Source organism: Sinocyclocheilus rhinocerous, unplaced genomic scaffold (assembly GCF_001515625.1).
Source record: "Sinocyclocheilus rhinocerous isolate Xijiao unplaced genomic scaffold, SAMN03320098_v1.1 scaffold3669, whole genome shotgun sequence".
Classification (NCBI taxonomy): Eukaryota; Metazoa; Chordata; class Actinopteri; order Cypriniformes; family Cyprinidae; genus Sinocyclocheilus; species Sinocyclocheilus rhinocerous.
The window spans coordinates 4,802-18,934 of NW_015640461.1; the positions used below are offsets into that span (position 1 = coordinate 4,802).

General features: G+C 41.5%; 2 long non-coding RNA genes across 2 annotated transcripts in view; both read left to right on the forward strand.

Annotated features, from left to right (window-relative positions):
* LOC107752979 (uncharacterized) overlaps nucleotides 1–522 on the forward strand; it is an 828-nt gene extending 306 nt beyond the window's left edge. The window contains exon 2 of the long non-coding RNA XR_001641418.1: nucleotides 144–522. This is a non-coding gene — a long non-coding RNA (uncharacterized LOC107752979). The remainder of the gene's footprint in view (nucleotides 1–143) is intronic.
* A 12,117-nt stretch (nucleotides 523–12,639) lies between these two features.
* LOC107752980 (uncharacterized) lies at nucleotides 12,640–13,723 on the forward strand. Its single transcript, XR_001641419.1, has 3 exons — nucleotides 12,640–12,672; nucleotides 13,311–13,338; nucleotides 13,576–13,723. It is a non-coding gene; the product is annotated as an uncharacterized LOC107752980 (long non-coding RNA).
* The last annotated feature ends 410 nt before the right edge of the window (nucleotides 13,724–14,133 follow it).

The following is a 14,133-nucleotide window of genomic DNA, read 5'->3' on the forward strand; positions in this document are numbered from 1 at the left end:
ATCTGATTTTGCATTACAAAATAAAAGCCCTTCAAAAACTCATATTTGACCAGTTTTGTCTTTGATTTTGAATAGCTCTAAAAGGGAAACTCCCTGGTTCCACAGAAAATTTTCAATTCAGATTAATGGTCCAGTACCCCAAGGTGTCCCTCAGTCAGTTTCAGGACGATCTGATGTTGCATTACATGATAAAAGCCCTCCAAAATTTCATATTCTACCTGTTCTGCCCATGATTTTGGATAGCTCTAAAAAGGAAACTCCCTATTTCCACAAAATAATTTCAATTCACATAAACAGTCCTCTACCCCAGGGTGTCCCTCGGCCAGTTTCAGGACGACCTGATGTTGCACTACATAATAAAGGCCCTCCAAAATCTCATATTCTACCTGTTCTGCCTGTGATCTTGAATAGCTCTAAAAAGGAAACTCCCTGGTTCCACAGAACAATTTCAGTTCAGATTAACAGTCCAGTACCCCAGGTTGTCCCTCAGCCAGTTTCAGGACGATCTGATGTTGCATTACATGATAAAAGCCCTCCACAATTTCATAGTCTACCTGTTCGGCCTGTGATTTTGAAAAGCTCTAAAAAGGAAACTCCCTGTTTCCACAAAATAATTTCAATTCACATTGACAGTCGATCTGATGTTGCATTACATAATAAAATCTCTCCAAAAACTCATATATGACCAATTTTGTCTTTGATTTTGGATAGCTCTAAAAAGGAAACTCCCTGTTTCCACAAAATAATTTCAATTCAGCTTAATAGTCCAGTATCCCAGGGTGTCCCTCGGCCAGTTTCAGGACGATCTGATGTTGCATTACATGATAAAACCCTCCAAAATCTCATATTCTACCTGTTCTGCCTGTGATGTTGAATTGCTCTAAAAATGAAACTCCCTGTTTCCACATACCAGTTTCAATTCAGATTGACAGTCCACTACCCCAGGGTGTCCCTCAGCCAGTTTCAGGACGATCTGATATTGCATTACATGATAAAAGCCCTCCAAAATTTCATATTCTACCTGTTCCGCCTATGATTTTGGATAGCTCTTAAATGAAACTCCCTGTTTCCACAAAATAATTTCAATTCACATTGACAGTCCTCTACCCCAGGGTGTCACTCAGCCAGTTTCAGGACGATCTGATGTTGCATTACAAAATAAAAGCCCTCCTAAAACTCATATATGAGCAGTTTTGTCTTTGATTTGGATAGCTCTAAAAAGGAAACTCCCTGGTTCCACAGAACAATTTCAATTCAGATTGACAGTCCACTACCCCCACGGGGTCACTCAGCCAGTTTCAGGACGATCTGATGTTGCATTACAAAATAAAAGCCCTCCTAAAACTCATATATGACCAGTTTTGTCTTTGATTTGGATAGGTCTTAAAAAGGAAACTCCCTGTTTCCACAGAACAATTTCAATTCAGATTAATAATCCAGTACCCCAGGGTGTCCCTCAGCCAGTTCAGGACGATCTGATGTTGCATTACATAATAAATGCCCTGCAAAATTTCATATTCTTCCTGTTTTGCCTGTAATTTTGAATAGCTCTAAAAAGGAAACTCCCAGACCAGTTTCAAATCAGCTAGACAGTTCCCTACCCCAGGGTCTCATTCAGCCAGTTTCAGGACGATCTGATGTTGCATTACAAAATAAAAGCCCTCCTAAAACTCATATATGACCAGTTTTGTCTTTGATTTGGATAGGTCTTAAAAAGGAAACTCCCTGTTTCCACAGAACACTTTCAATTCAGATTGTCCCTCAGCCAGTTCAGGACGATCTGATGTTGCATTACATAATAAATGCCCTGCAAAATTTCATATTCTTCCTGTTTTGCCTGTAATTTTGAATAGCTCTAAAAAGGAAACTCCCAGACCAGTTTCAAATCAGCTAGACAGTTCCCTACCCCAGGGTCTCATTCAGCCAGTTTCAGGACGATCTGATGTTGCATTACAAAATAAAAGCCCTCCAAAACTCATATATTACCCATAGGTGGGGCGAGTCCAGGAGTTCTTATTTTAGATGACTGGTGATTTATGAATGAAAACATTTTCATGTCAGATATTTACAAATGGTATTAACATCACAATTAATTCCCATGAAAATACCAAAGTTTGAACATTTCCCTCCTTTTAGATCCTGCCTCCTGACTTTGAAACCTACATTTGTCAAGATGTACTTAACATCCCAGCTTGTGAAAGCTTGTCAATATCAATTCTTAATTCTTGTATTTCCATTTCACTTTGTCATTCCTCCCTTTTTGCCTAAAAACAACTACATAACAAGCTTCTACCTTCTTGTGCAACATTGTACTGATTTTAGGTTAACTGTTAACTTCTGTTCCTTTCTTTGTAAGAAATTATTTTAAACAGTCAATTAATAATAAGACAATTAATGAAAGTTAGAATTTTTTCCCTTCATTCTGACATGGTACATAGCATGTTATGGCTGTCATTGCTTCCGGTTTCACTGATATTTACCACTGAGAAGTCAAATGACCTTAACAAAGAGCCGTGCATGAGTTTAATTTGCATCTATGATATATCAGAAAATAGATTAGACAGTTTAAGTGGAACATGTGAGACCTAATCCTAGATCACAAATTCATAAAGATTAAGTCATTGATAAGATAATGTATTACTGGAAGCAATATGGCAATTTAATTTGTATTTCACTGGATAATGTAAAATGGTTGTATGGTTCTCTATATCCTCATAATGTATTAATTGGGTGTTGGGTAGTCATGCACAAAATTCTCAGCAGTCCAGTGTGTGGGTGGGTAAGGATACATTTAAAGAGATGAAAGCCCTTAGTTCTTCCTTTTGTCAGAACGAGAAAGTAAAATGGGTCATATTTATGTAAGTACAGTAGAGTAATACTAATGAACATCAATTCAATTTGTAAATATTTTGTGTTGTAAATGTAAGTGCACATTACTATAGTAATTAATTATACTAGTGAATGCTCAATTGCACTTCACATTACACTGTATATACAGTACAAAGAAGGTAATGAGTCATATTAGGTAACTACTTGAACTTAATATGGTTTAAGGTTAGATTGAGGGTTAGATTCAGAGTTCATACCTAACTATTTTAGTGAGTACAGTGTACATATAAACAGATCAGACTAAAAAATAAATTGCTACCAAAAATTCGTAATTTTTACCAGAAAAATAATATAAAATTGATAGGCTACATTAAAATCATGCTTAAATGTAAATTATCTTGTAGATAATTTATGTAACTATATTGTAAAATACTGTGAAATAATGGTTAATTAATTACCTTTACTTAATTACCTGTAATTTACAACAGAAATCACAACATACAGTATTTAACAAAGTAATATTTAACATATATACATAATTGGCATTTTATTTTAATGTTTAAGGAGAAAAGGTCTTTCCCATGATTCCATATTTTTATTTAAAATTTACTGTTTATTTTTTTTATATTATGTACATTGTTAAATTGCTTGTTAAATTTTGTAATATAGTTAACAACTATATAGTTTACCGCATTACTTTAGTGTGTTACCTTGATGGTGTGTCGTTTGTGTCGGTAATACTGTGCTTTGAATCTTTACATTGTGCTAATTTGGTGCAAAGACTTATTTGGATGAACTTTGAGTCATTTTGTGGTTTTCCACTTTTGTTAGGAAAAAAACAGTGTTATATGGATACAGCATTTTTTTATTATTATTTATTTAATGTTCTAGAAATATTGCAGTGTTCAACATGGAAGAAAAATAATGACAAATGTCTTTGAAACAAAAACGCACGTTGAATTGCACTAACTGAAAAAATAATGCATTGCATTAACAGTGCTTGCATTTTAATGCCTTATATTTTCAGGGCTTGCTTTTTTAGGGGCTGAAATCCAACATAGTTGTATATTTAAGCTGTGAATATTTCAATTCAAAACATTTCATACACATTTTCATAATTAAAAATTCAATAATTCATATTCACCTTCTAGAGTTCACTTCCAAAACATTCAATCTGTTTAAAAATATGATGTATAATATTCGACAGGCACTTTTCGGTCCATTTTATTTTACTTTACAAATTCACTTCCACAAATTCAATGGTTCAAATTCGTCATAAAATTCACCATTGCACATCTGGGAACTGCAGGAATAGCAGTAGAGCACCGATGCATGATCTCCATCTGCTGACAGTCGCTCACCAGCAGGTGGCGCAAGCGGCTGTTGATGAAAACCAAAACAACTGGTAGCGCAAGTCATTCATTCATTCATAAAAACTGATTTGCAGGAATGGAGCAAGCAGTGAGTAGAAGTTATTAATTATTATTAATCAGGGCCAGTATGTAGCCTATATGCGGAAAAGCAGATTGTGTTTACGTTTAATTCAACATCTTCGCTGTTACTCGTTTAGCCTGCATGTAAGCAGCTTTCTCTACCACAAAGTAGAGACCTGCAATCCTCGTGTGTGAAGAGACTCGTGTGTGTGTGGGATGCGGGAGAATAAAATGATTTGTGAGACTCCCGCAAAATAGAAATTATCTAAACATAAAATGTCTAAAACATATAAATTGTTATTTATGTGTTGCACAAAAGCAAAAAGAACAACTAATAACATTAAAATGATTAACACGCGCAAGCTAGGCAGAGTTTTTATTTATAACACGTGATTAAAGGGTTGCGCAATGCAGCCAATCCTACTAATAGTGAATCTTATCAAACCATGCACGCAGCAGCCCATGCTTGCTTTTCTATTAAAAATAACACTGGTTTGTGAATGTTGATGCTTAGCCTAAATAACAAATATTTTTTTCGGGAGCATTTATACTGGGATGTTGTGGATCTTAGGAGATGTTACAGAACCATTTTATGTAAATTTCTTTGATGTGCTGAAAAAAATCTATATATATTACTTTTATGCGGGTGGGAGCGGGACAAAACATGAATGTCGCGGGCGGGATCGGGACCAGATAAGATATTTTTCTGCGGGCACGGGACAGAATCTTGCGAGAGCGGGTGGGCGCGGGACTGAAAAATCCATCCCGAGCAGGTCTCTGCCACAAAGGAGATTATAATGCTATTCTAACCGACGCTGACGCTGTACAGAACTAACATTCCCTTTCGAGGGAACTTCGAACTGCGTCCTCTTGGGGTCGCTATGGGGAATGCCTTCAGCGTACAATCTGAAGCATATCTGAAGCATTCATCTAAAAACGACAATAACATTGGCCGGCGACAGCTTATGACGTCATTACCCTGCGCGATCACAGTATAAAAGGGCGCCAGGATAACACATCATCCTCTTCTTCGTCTTCACTGACCATTTGTTTATGTTACCGTTAAGCTAAGCATGACTAGGAGTGCATGTGCATGTTCTCTCGCCAGAGGCTTTGCTCTGATACCTGCAGTTTCACCTGGCTCGCATGCTGTGTGTGTGTGGTGAAGAGCAAGCGCATTCAGCTCTCGAGGGAGTCTCACGAGGAGACGGCTTGTGCTCATAGTGATGCATTCGCGGGACTACTGAGGGAGAGGTGAGTACTTCACCATTTACCCGAGTTTGTAGATAGCGTTTGCATGAGTGCGTTCGCCTCTCGCGGGAATAGCGACGCATTCGTGGCAGCGGTTCCCGTTCTTGCTTGATTTCCGAGGTAATCTAGCGCTTGGGCAGAGCGTGTTTAGCTCCCGCAGGAGCTGAATGCATGCTGCGCATTGAGAATTGTCTGCCCGTTGCCGCGATTCGCGGTTGATGGGCAGAACATGCAAAGGACCTGACAGGAAATTTCTCAATATCAGTAATTTCCTTTTGTTTTTATAGGGGTATATAGTTTGGATCTGTCTGCAGTTGTTGGACAGATGATTTTTATCATGTCCATCTCAGATAACCACATTATACTGCACTCCAGCTTGATTAACCCCCTCCTGCCCCGCGTATGTTGAGCTGCTTGAGATTATGGATCGCGTCACGGCGAGGCTTGTCTTGCTGTTGAAGCGGGCCAAGAAGGTAACACCTCAAGGCTACCTCGATGAGCGTTTTTTTTCTGGCCATAGCCCTCCAGCTCAGGTGAGCCTTCCATTCCTTCCCGATCTTCATGTGGAGATCGAGAAGGCTTGGAAAAATCCATTATCGTCCCGCATCCACAGATTCCAGCATACTAGTTATGCCAACTTCGAGGGGATGCGTGAGAATGGTTATGATAGATGCCCCCTGTTGAAGAGACGCTGGCCTGCTATCTCTCTGTGGGGGAGACATCTTCTTTTAAGGCTCCCTCCCTGCCGTCCAAACCTCTTCAGGATACATCTTGTTTGACTGGCAGGGCATACAAGGCAGCAGGTCAGGCTGCAGCCTCGTTGCACACTATGGCAGTGCTTCAGGCTTATCAGGCTGATCTGCTGGAAGACCTGGATAAAGGCCAGGGTCTATCCCCTGATGAGGTGGCTGAGTTACGTCGCACCACGGATCTTGCTCTCCGTGCCACTAAGCAGAAGGGCTCTTCGGGCTTCGCCTTCAGATGATACCCGTGAGCTTGAGTCATGCGCGGGAGCCGTGGTTGGTGAGTACGATCCATTTCATCTATCTATTGCTAGTTTATGTGAATTCACTAACTAGTTTCTCCGCAGCGCTAGTTGGACCTGTTTCTGTTTTCTGATTGTGTTTTAGGGTTAGGACCTCTGCGAGCACCTCCCCTGCTAAAGTCAGAACCTCTCGCTGTTGACAGATCATGGTGATGGTAGCTCACCCGTCGGTACTGGATCCAGGCTGGATGATAGCCCTGCATCTTCGGCTTTATGCTTTCTGGACCATGCAGCCGAGTCGAGGGGCCTCTGCGAGTGCCCTTTTAGCCGATCAGGTCCGCAGTATAACGCTGCAACTTCAGGACCCATGGGTCCTCCATTCGGGTGAGCATTTTTCGGAGTATAATGCTTCATGATGTGCTCCCTAATGTCCTGGATGGGTGTTTGCTTCAAGGAGCTGCCCCGGCCAGGACACGCTACTCATGTCTCTCCCCGAGGGGTCCCGTTGTTTCTCAGGTTCTCTTCGGGTCTGGTTAAACGGGAACCATGCTCTCTATTGAGATAGAGAGCATGAGACTGTGTTCAGCTGCATCAGTTGATGGTCTCACTTTGGGCCCTGCTAGACTGCCCTTCTAATCTAGTGCTGCCGTCTGGTCAAGCTGGGAATGATCCCCTCAATGTGAGGGTTAGCTATGAGCCTATTGCTCCCAGTTTGTGCTTTGAGGGCCCGCCTCAGCTTTAGAGCCGAGAGTGCTGCTCCCGAGAACTCTGTATGCAATGATACTGAGTTGTTAGGCCCGTCCTGTTGCCTCCTTGGTCAGTTGCCTCTATGCTGGGACCCTTTGGTTCCCTGTTGAAATGTGCAATCCCCTTTTAAGCTGGATCCCATTTCTGATGTACCAGTTGCGGTGAGTCTGCTCTGGCTCAATCATGGCTGTGCTTCCCTCACTGCGGGAGGGTCTTTTATGAGCTCGTCGGTCCTGGGGAGGGTATGTGAGTCCTTCTCTCTACTTGAGAGCTAGGTACTTTGCCCCTGGGTTGTTAGACCTCTCTCTGCCTCCCTGTTAGGCTGCTCTCTTTGTTGGTGAGTTTAGCGGTGCTCTCATCACCTTAGAGGGTTACCTTTGAGCACGCCACTCCGAATTGAGCGTCTGAGGTCTCCTCTCATTAGGTCCTCTGCTACTTAGAGCTCCATTGAGCAGCACCCTCAGGTTGTTAGGCCTCTCCCTGCCTCCCTGTTAGGCTGCTCTCTTTGTTGGTCGAGCTTAGCAGTGCTCCCCTCCCCTAGAGGGTCACCCATGAGCACGCTGCTCCCAGTTTGAGAATCTGAGTCCCCTCCTATGTTTGGAGTTGGGCCTCCGCTCCTTTGAGCTCCGATTAGCAGTCATGCCAGGGTGCTGGGCCATCTTCTGCATCCCAGGCTGGTTGCTTGTTGAGTGAGCTAGCTGTGCTCCCCTCACCATGGAAGGGGTCTCTTGCAAGCACACCACTCACTTCTGAGCATCTGATTCCCTCTCATTTGAGAGTTGAATCTTTCACTCTGTGGGCTTCGCTGGGTAGCACATCAGGACTCTGCCTTCCTCTTCTGCTCCCTTGGTGAGCTCAGCAGTGCTCCTCTCACCCTGGAGGGTTATCTATGAGCACGCTGCTTCCCAGTCGGGCACTGGTGTCCCCCTCTCGGTCTGAGAGCTGGGTGCTACGCCCCTTCTAGTAATGGATGAGTAGATGCTCCAGAGTCTGTCCTGTGACTGTAATGGTTGAGTTGGCGATACTCCCCTCACATGGAGGGTTTTTCTATGAGATACGCCTTTTTTCAATCTACATGCACTCTGAGCACTCGGCCTCCCGCTGAATTATTGTCACTCCTTGAGTGTGCCACAGTCACGTAGGGTTTAGGCCTGTCTAAGGGACAGTTTTTGGTTACCCTTTAGTAACTTTTTTTTAGTTTAGTTTTTCTAAATCCATGCTATGGTAAGTGCACACTCTGAGCTTCTGTGCACTTTCTAAAATCCGCATTGTGGTAAGTGTGCACGCTAGGCATTCTGCAGACTTTCTAAAATCCTGTATGGTAAGGGTTACGCACTGTCAGCCTCGTTTCCTTTCTCTGAGTGGGTTAGGCCCCGGTTTTCACCTTGGGCTCCACTCAACCTATGTATCCCTGTTGGTACATTTCTGAGCAGGGTGTTGCTACCAAAGATCTGTCGAGTCAGTTCTTTGAGCAAGCTCATTCAGAGCCGGCAGTAGCACCCTGGGTGACAGGCCAGGGTCTGGGTTTTAGACACCTGGCCATATCCCCTCAAAGGAATGTCTTTCTTCTGAAAGAGGGGTAGGGCTAGCCTGCCAACGTAGGGCCTCTGAGATTTTGCTCACTGGCAAAACGTTGGCCCCTTAGTGCTGGCCTTGCACAGGCAGCCCTCACTTAGCCCACACTATTAATCTACAACAGGAGTGCCCAACCTGGTCCTGTTTAAACACAAATGAACCAACTAATTAGGATCTGAAGGAGCACTTGATAATTACAGACAGGTTTGTTTAATCATGGTTGGACCCTTCCTAGATCTAGGAAGGTAGATCTCCAGGAACAGGATCCACCCCTGATCTTTAACAATACATCTGTTTCACTTTAAATACTTTTCAGCTACTATAACTTAAGTCTTTGGGAGAAACAGTTATTATACATCTGAAATGGATGCAGTCACCACATAACTAATGTTTATATTGTCAAAAATGTACAGTAGTCAAAGGGATTTCAAATCAATGGATTTATTAAATACAAAATAGAAAACATTCAATTCAGGTTAATACAGCTACATATAGCCAAAAATGTAAATACACAAAAGTACAAAAAACAAAGCAATGTAAGATTGTAGGATTTCGTTATGTGAAAGTTGATGTGTGTGAAAGTCTTATCTGTAGTGCTTCAATTTCCAAACACTGTCCGTAGCTGAAGTTGGCTGATAGCAAAGAATAATCCAAACTCTTGTAATGAAAACACACTACAACTCACAAACACCAGACTTTTCCTAACCAGGAACAATCAAAAATAGTCCAGACTATGGTCTCACGTCAAAAATAACTTTAAATCCATATTCAAACTGGACCATGATGTGGTGTCCTCACCAATAAAGAGTCCTTCTAAAATGCATACAAGTACACTGTCTTAAGCAATGTACACTTTTAAATAGAAAAAAAACCTCCTTTAGACTGGGCTTGAAATGACACATTTCCCAACCAGGATACAGCACAATGTGTTCAGCAGGTGAGCCATGCTGGCTACTGCTGCTTGCTATTGCAATCTCTACCACATGGCTTTACTTAAGGAAATCTAAAACACACTAGCATCCCTAGTGGTAAGGAAGAAAACTGCCCACAAAATTCTTAATAACAGGCTCATGTCTGGCCCACACTGGGCCATCATGGGATTAATGTGGGCAGTCCCATAGTGTAGGCTGCTCACAGAGAGCCTGCAGTGAGCCCAAAGCTGTGGGCCTCCTCTGGGCAAGCCCGCACCGGGCCTGTTTAGGTTTGATGTGGGCTGGCCCTAGCCCACTGTGCCCGCAAAAAGCCAGCATGGGCTCCGCAAGGACATGTTTGCAGGGACATTACATTGGAGGAAGACATATATTGTTTTTGGTTGCTTATTTCCCTTAACTTTGTATCATGGCTTTGTATAATGGTGTGACGCTGAGTTGGAATACTGAGGTTCCCCTCATACGTCACACTCGAGGATTCCCCAACGACGCGTAAGGCCAAAGTATACTTCGGCTGTCCGAATCCGCGCACCGTCTGCATTATGTCATTTTCGTCATCAAGAGGGCTCGCGGACAGCCACGCACCCCGTCCAAGGCAACTTTTTGAGACCGCGCGGACGGTGAGCATACAACAGCGCATGTGTGAGGTGAATGTTGAGACAGAGCTCAAGTCAAGTAGGTGGTACTGCGCATGTGTTGAGCTTGTCCGTCCACACTCATCCGCGGTTGAGTATACTGTAGTAAGTGAGAGTCACGTCACCAAGGACGTCGTGATTTTTGGATCACACATCACTCAAGGTGCGGTTATGAGTATATCAGATGACCAATTCCCACCTCACTTAGTTTAGTGCACCAGTCAAAGACTGTTGATTTGGCAATGTGGGCATGTTTCCCGCAAGCTGCTCAACAATTTGAATTTCACACACTGGAGGGAGCTGGTCAACTGATTTATCTGAAAAATTGGTGGTTTAGCTAGCTAGTAGAGCCTTGGATCATCAACACAAAGAAGACACAATTGTAATAAGATTAAATAAATTTATTAACAATAGATATGCAAGAGTAAATACAACAACTAGTAATGATACCAATAAATGAATATGCACTGCTAATAGATAATAGACAACAAAAAAAGAAGGAAGATACTAGGGCTGCACGATAAATCGTGCAGACTCAGAACAAGGGAGTGTTCCTGTTGCTGTCTTTCCGGTAACAGGACTCAGACTCAGAAACAATGAGTGTCTTTTGGGAAGGTACCTTTATCTCTTTCTGATGAGGAGGAGATTGGAATCTGGCGCCTCTCCATTCCAGGAATGTGATTGTCCACTTGTGTCAGAATCAGAATTAGAATCAGAATCAGAATGAGCTTTATTGCCAGGTATGTTTACACATACGAGGAATTTGTTTTCGTGACAGAAGCTTCCACAGTGTAACAGAATCACAGTGACAGAACAAAAAAAAAACACAGATAATAAAAAATTAAAAATAAATTAAAAATTAAAAATAGAACAAGTAAAATAAGAAATAAAAAATATACAAATCGACAATTGTATGTATAGGTATAGAACATAGAACAATAGACAGTTGTATGTACAGGTATATCATGTGCAAATTGAAATGTAGACTGAGTATGTGTGTTAGATAAATAAGTGTATGAGTGAATAAATAGTGTGTGTTCCACAGTTATTGTCAAGTGTTCATCTGTCCGAAGTGGCCATGGTGTTGCCCGCCCTAGTGTGGAACTCATTTGCTTACAGTGGAGTACAAAGTTAAACAGTGTCTTTAACATTTCACCCATGCAATGTTTATTTACCAAACCTCTTTCAACTTGTTACCAGCATTGTGAGGAGCAAAAAGAGCCCAAACATGATAGGAAACTGTTGAACTATCCCTTATTCATACCATAATATGTTAATAGGCCTGCTTCCATGAACTGTTGTGTTAACAGTCAATGGCCATCAACATAAACTGTACTTCATCTGAGGATGAATCCCTTGCAGTTTGCGTCCATTTAAGGTGGTATGAATGGATTTGGATAGATCTTTGTGGCCTTTCTTTGTTTCGGCCACTGCTGTTGCATCCAGAGATCTGGAGGAATTTTTAGGGCAGTCATTTCCTAAACCTTAGGATTGGGTGTGATGGTGAGGGTCAATCCGTAGTCCAATGAGAAGTCCTCTCTTAGGTGGTCGTGGGTGCAGAAGGTCTCCCTTCCTGTCCTGCTAGAGGTGTCTGGCAGTTGTCTTGGCATCTTATCTGATGGTTCTGAACATTTGTTTATGTTCCTCCACCAAGATCCAATCACAGTGGGGCACATCTCCATCCACACCGGCAGTTAGAGAGGGGCCCTGCCATAAACTGGTCCTTGGAATGCCAGTTTGACTGTTGTTCACTACAATACTTTGAAAGCTGTGAGGACGCGGCTGTGCAAGAGTCAGAGATGGAACGGAACGCGGAAAGTGAAGTATACCCAGGCCTTAACGTGAAAAACGCATAGCACACATCAGTGAACTAATGCAGTGATTTAAGAAGAACAAACTTACACCTTACTGATGATGCAAACTATATACAGGCAAGCAAATGAGGCGAGAAGAACGCAATGTGCTGCATTTTCTTTATAATCGCCGCTTTTCTATCGCCATTAGTTTTAGGTTCGATAATTCACCGGACATTCACTTTTCCTTGCCACACAGGGGCGCAACCACACATTTGCTGAGGGGTATGCAAGATCACTGTTGGCGCCCCCCTGTATATTCTATCCCCTAACACTGGTCTATTTATAATAAACCTGGCATTGTATAATAAATATTGTTGACTCTGTGACAGATTGTTTATGTTCCTAGATTCTTCCATGCTGATGGCCGTGCACTAGAGTTGGAGCGTATCTCCTGTCGAGGAAAATATCTAGACATTATGAACCATATGACTTGTAAGTCAGTGTCACATGATCCTTCAGAAATCATGCTTTGTGAAAACAAGAATAAATTACATTTTACAATATATTCACATAGAAAACAGTTATTTTAAATAATAATATTTCACAACATTACTGTTTTTATTTATGATCAAATAAATGCAGTTTTCTTGGTGAACATAAGAGACTTATTTCAAACTTAAATAACACAAGGGATTCAAATATTAATCCATTTATTCTAATAAAATCCAAGAAGCTCTTAAAAATATTAACATAAATTGTCATTTTTTCCTCTGGTGATTTGTATTGTATACCCAGAATGCAATGCACAGTGACGTAGATTCCCATTCTCTATCTACAAGCTACACACTCTCACACCGTGTCTACACTGGATGCGACAAAGTGACTGTTAAAAATCATTAGAACTTTGTGTCAGTACATCATAAATAGAACGAGGCATCAGTTTACTGTCAGGGATTTGTTGTGTCGCACTGTGCCGCATCCAGTGTAAACAGCATCACTGATTATAATAGGTTCTATTGTATTTTGTTGTGCCGTTCGGTGTAGACATGGTGTTAGAACTCTTATTAAATACCGTTACATATGATGTATTTATGATGCCATCAATAATTGATAGAACTTTTCTATTTCAGAGGCTGAAAATCATCAATAAACCACAAGGTAATTATAACTTATTTCAAGAATAATAAGAAGAATAACAAGAAAAAATATAAATGCATCTGTGACAATATTACTTCTTATTTTTCAGTGGGTTGAAAGTTCTATTTAAACACATTGCTTTCTTCTCATCTCTGTGCATTTTCAGATGTTGTGCATATTTATGAATCAAAATGTTTAACTTTAACTTTGTTTAACTTTTTAACATCGTAATATTTGTTGTCTTATATCTCTTTTCAGAGTTTAGCTCCAACCCAAATTAAGCAGACCTGAGCAGCTGATCAAGGATCACCAGAAACTCTGCAGAACGTTGGTCCTCCATGCCCAGGACTGGACACCAGTGTTGTAAGTCATCAATCTAGCAGTCATCCTGCCTCTCTGAATTGTCATGTTCAGAACATATTGCAGGAGATCTCAACATTGTCTCTCAAGGTTCACTTACATGCAGAGTTTTGCTCCAACCTAGTGCAGTGCACCTGAACAAACTAATCAAGGTTTTCAGTTTTACTAACTATAAAGTCACAAACAGGTGAGTGTGATCAGGTGTGGACCTAAAATCTGGGTGTGAATCACTCAGGTCCCTTGCTCAGTAGTCAGTGGTTAACGGCTGTCTCAATCACAAAATTTTGTTTCCTCCCTAAAAAAGCTGTGAAAACCAGGAAGCATCCGATGCTCACTATGTTCCCTTATAGGAAGTTCTGAAGCTCAAAACTTAAAGGGTAGTGATGTTGTACAATGAGGACGGAAATAGTCACCAGTGTAGGATATCAGACCGAATCAGACAATCTAAGATTTGGT